Here is a 5,449-nt window from a genome sequence, read left to right as displayed (position 1 = left end):
CAGCTGTTTCATTATTTAAAGTATCTCAGTGAGCATAAAAGGTTGGAGACTCCTGCTTTAGATGAAGTCCACATGCAGACTAAATCAATGTTAGAATGGAGTTCTATGGAGAAAAACTGTAATGATCCATTTAATCTACTTTATATGAATCAGAAACAACTTCTACAAATCAGCAACTTTGTTTCATTGAATATTCATCATCTATAAAAATGAATTATAATGAATTACATTTCTTGTAGACTCTTTTAATGTAAAGAAAATAGTTTGTTTTTAATAAACCAGAAGCTTATTCATTCATTTATTCATCTTCTTGACCACTTTTTCTCTTTCGGGGTCGCGGGGGTGCCGGAGCCAAACCCGGCTACTGATGGGCGAAGGCGAGGTCAACCCTGGAGAGGTCGCCAGTCTGTTGCAAACCAGAAGCCTAGAAATTTCAAACATTTTAGAGAAAGTGGTTTACCTTCAGTTGCAGTCCTTTTTAACCGAGAACGATGTCCTGGAGAAGTTCCAGTCTGGTTTTAAAACTCTTCACAGCACAGAATCTGCACTGCTGAGGGTTTTTAATGACATCTTCCGGACAACTGATGATGGAAACTTTGCTATCCTTCTCCTGCTGGACTTTTCCGCAGCTTTCAACACTGTGGACCACAATCTTTACAGTCCAGGTTGAAAGGTTTGGCTGGAATTTGTGGTACCGCACTCGACTGTCTTACATCTTATTTAACTGACAGGACTGTCTGTGTGAGCATGTCGGGATCCTACTCTTCAACTACTCCACTGTTGTTTGGGGTTCCACAGAGCTCTGTTTTATGACCACTTTTGTTTTCTCTGTACCTCCTTCCCCTGGGTTCCATGCTGAAAAAACACGGAGTCTTCTGTCATTGTTATGCTGACGATAGTCAGATTTATCTACCAATAAGTAAAGGAGGCTCTGTTACAACACTACTGTCTTGTTTTCAAGACATCAAAGACTGGATGGCCCTCAGCTTTTTAAGTTTTAATGATAATAAACAGAAGTGATGGTGTTTGGTCCTAGCAGCTCCTGTGACCCCTCCTCAGTGGAGCTGGGTCCTTTGACTCCTCATCTCAGACAGTCCGTGTCAAATCTGGGTTTTAAGATGGACAGTGATTTTAAACTTGACGGTCAGATTAGCTCAGTGGTAAAATCCAGCTTCTTTTATCTGAGGCAGCTGGTGAAGGTCAAACCATTTTTATCAAAACATCATTTTCAGACAGTAATCCATGCTTTTATCACATCCCAGCTGGATTACTGTAACTCTCTTTATTTTGGAGTTAGCCAGTCGGCCCTCTCACGTCTCCAGCTGGTCCAGAACGCTGCAGCTCGGGTTCTGGTTGGAGTGCGTAAGAGGGACCACATCACCCCCATCCTGGCTACCCTTCACTGGCTGACTGTGAACTTTAGAATTCATTTTAAGATTTTTTTTTTAATTTGTTTTGAAATCTTTGAACAAGTGCCTCTCTGAGCTTCTCTGTCCCTACACCCAGACCCGGAGCCTCAGGTCAGCTGATCAGCTTCTCCTGGAGGTACCGAGGTCTAAGAGGAAGCTCAGGGGACCACTGTCCTAAAAGACTTCTGGGATCAGAGAGGAACTTTGGGAGCAGCAGCAGAGAGAGAGAGAGGACTCCACCAGAATCCACTGATGAGATTTGAAATGAGATTCTGTGATCTCCTGATAAACATAGATTCAGTTCTGTAATGATGTACCAGACCATAAAATGACTAGAAATTGACTTTAGAACTTTTAGAAACTCTAGACCTGAAACACAGAGACAAAAAAATCGAATATTCTTGAAGTGGAAAGCTAGACTGCTTTAATGTTCATTACAGTTTTTCTTGATTGCTGAGACACTTTTCTTGAAAGCTGCTCTCTTTTTCTCTGAACTCTGAACACAAAACCCAATTTTCAAGATACATTAAAAAAACCTTGAAATCTTCTTACAGAACCAAATTTTCACCTCAAAACAGTTCAATCTTTGATCAAAAACTGAACTGTTTAGTAAAGGGGAGTTCAGTGGAAGGCAAAGATTGATAAACCTTGGTTCATATTGAAGCACTCTCTAACCTGGAGGGCTCTGTGAAAACTCTCATTGTCCCAAACAACAACATAGATGGATGCTCCTCCTGCTGCCCTAACAGAACATCTCACATGTGATTGAGGAAAATGAGGAGCTGCTGAGTGTTGTAGGGCCTCAGGTTGGCATGATGGTGGACAACCCCATGATTGCTGATGGCAGCACATAATGTGACATTGTCACCACGCTGCCCAGGAACACCAACAATGACCCGATAGCCAATCACATTCCGGCCTCTCCTTCTCCTTTTTGGTGAGATTAAACCCAGCTTCATCCATGTAGATGTATTCATGGGATCTTTCCATTGCATCCAGTTGAAAAACCCTCTGTAGAAATAGATATTGTTTTGGGAGTGATACGGGAAAAGTGTACATGTTCTCTCACATCATTAGTGTGATCAGTTTGGAGTTGTTGTGTTCAAGTGGTTACAACTGTGCTTTCTTTGTGTTTGACTTTTGTCACCTGTGCACACAATGTATGCAGCATGTGTGCATCACAATGAAAATGTGTTGTCAAGGTGTGTCTAAACAGGTGAATAGTGCTTATGATTTTGTTTTGTCTTTGTTTTTAAAAACTTTTTTCAACAGGAAAACAGAAAGAAATTAAAGTAAATGTGCTTAAAAAAACTAAATATTTAAGGAACATTCCTCAATTTTAAGATAAATGCAAATATGAAAGTTGATGATTATAAACTGAAAATGCATTGATGTTCTGCTCCATGATCCAAACCTATCACTGCTTTCTAATAGTAACATGAAAATACAAAAATAAAAAAATAAAAATTTTAATGGTTCTGATCTGCTTTTTTTCTGAGTTCATTCAAATCAAAACAATAAAATTCAAATATCTGTGGTACACAAACAGAAATACTTCTTTCAAAGGAAAAATCACATGTCCTGTAGTAACAAATGTAAAAATGTAACAGACTTTTTAATGTAATACTCTGTGAATCTCACTTGTCTGAGTCTGATACTTGATGGTGTCTCATCTTTGGTACAAGTTCATCAATGTTTGGGGTCAGGCTCTGAGCTGAGGAAATCCTCAGGATTGAGTAAAGGTGTTCATCAATCAGACGCTCCTATGTGATGTTTAGTTTAGCTTCATCAAATAGAACAGTTGTTCACATAGATACTGTATGTGCTGACAAACGTAGAGAGAGTCTGAGCAGCTTGGATGTGCAGTTGGAGCATTGTGTCAGGATGAAATGTGCAAACTCAGCAGCAACCACTAATATTGTTCTTTCAGTGTGTCATTACACATTACTCTTTCTGCTGAGTCAGCAAAGTTTCAATCTTCAGTCAGTCTTTATGGAAGAGATCAGTTCAGGTTTAGAAAAGAACTTTTTACTGACAAACTGATGAACAAGAGAATCTAGAAAAGCTCTATTCAATTCAATTTTATTTATATAGCCCAAAATCACAAAAGAATTTGCCTCATTGGGCTTCAAAATATGAACAATAGCTAAAAACTAAACAGACTAAATAAACTGGATATCCCTGCCCTTAGACCCTCCCTCCCAGTAAGGAAAAACTCCTTAAAAACCTGAGTCACGAAAAAAAAGAAGAAGCCTTAGGGATTCCCACATGAAGGAGAGATCCTATCCCAGGACGGACAGGCGATACCAGAACTGTTAAAGAGAATTTAACGTGCGTTAAATCCATCAGCACAGAGTCCTCATCATACTCGTCATGATGCTCCAGAATGTGATGAAACAGTTCCTTTAGAGCATCTCTCTTCTCAAAGACTGTATTGACCACTCTGGATGTGTACTGCCACCGTGTTGGTGCCACGCGAGGGAAACGTCGCTGCAGATTTCATCCAGTAGTTGCGTGCGTCGAGGCGATCTTGAAAAAAATGCAACAAGGCTATTGAGGTGGGCGAAAAAGATCTTGCATTCTTTAAGCTTTGAGCCCCCCTGAGTCAATACTAAATTGAGCCGATGTGCATAGCAGTGTATGAATAAAGCCAAAGGTGCTCTCTCCTTAACTTTAGCCTGCACCCCATTCAATCCAGAAGACATGACCGCTGTGCCGTCAAAACACTGTGCCACAACTTTACCCAGACATTCGTTTTCCACCAAAAACCGGATAATGAGACATGCAAGGTCATCGGCTCGCTTCCCACTGGTAACATCTTCAAATCTGACAAACCGCTCCTTGACACCTGTGTCCGTTACATAACGCAGAACCAGTGCGAGCTGCGCTGCGTTACTCGCGTCTGTCGCCTCGTCCACCATAACAGACACAAACAGAGCTTTATTAACTTCCCTTCTGATCTCCTCCATCACTTCAGCAACAGCACTGATCAGGTCGTTCTGTATTTTGCCCGACGTCCCACTAAACACTTTATTAGTGGACAGGTGGTAATATAAATCTGTGTCGCTCTCAGCAATGAGAGAAAGAAGCTCCATGTAGTTTCCTCTGTTTGTGGATCCAGCGCTTTCATCGTGCCCCCGAAATGAAAGTTCCTGCTTGCCCAAAAAAAAATAACACAGTCTATCAGTTTTTTCAAGATTTCCCTGTTTTTCTTCACCTTTTCGTTATGGAGCTCCGTTTCCCTGCACACTTGCTCGCTCAGCTGTAGATCCACTCTGGTTTCCCCAAAGGTTTTGGAGAGAACCGTTGCTTGTAAGTGTCCGGTGGTGCTTTGATGCCTCGCTGCTGCCTTGGTAAGTCAAGACAAATTCTCAAATCCAGTGTGGCCCCAAACACCGTGCCGATCAGAGGCAAATAACAAGCACTCCCAGCAATACAATTTACAGCGTTCCCCGGAGCCTGTGAGCCAAGAGTACCGCTCGTAGTTAGTGGACTGAAAGTGGCGGACAAATCCTTTTCCCGGTTGTGACAAGCTTGATAGCTTCGGAGTTGCCCGACCTTCCTTAACAATGTCCAGCTTTTCTTGAAAAGTCCGTCATGAAAATGGCTTTGACACTAAGTCTGCCACCAAATCCATTTCTTCTCCTCCTTCATCCATTGTGGGTTGACAAAACAGCTATTAAATTCGATATATTTGCTTGTGCAGCTCGCTGAGTCGCTACAGATGCAGTTTGCTAGCTCTGGCTAGTACACTCTCTGACTATCCAATCAATGCGTGTGAAAATGCTGACGTTTCCGTGCGCCTGCTAGAGGGCCTTGGTGTCGCCTACTCCAAATCTGATTGGTTGAAGCAACAGTTTGGTCGACAATTATTTTATGCTACAGGGCCCACAGAACTGATTGTGAAGGCCTCCAGGCAGATTTCTTTGACCCTATCAACAAATAGTGCTGAAATGTGATTGGTTAATGCTTAAATAGGAAAATACACGTCTGGAAGCAGCACAACCAGGAGGCTAGCAATGAAAGGAAGCAGACAGACC

Source organism: Oryzias melastigma, unplaced genomic scaffold (assembly GCF_002922805.2).
Source record: "Oryzias melastigma strain HK-1 unplaced genomic scaffold, ASM292280v2 sc00314, whole genome shotgun sequence".
Taxonomy (NCBI): Eukaryota; Metazoa; Chordata; class Actinopteri; order Beloniformes; family Adrianichthyidae; genus Oryzias; species Oryzias melastigma.
This window is presented reverse-complemented; position numbering follows the sequence as displayed.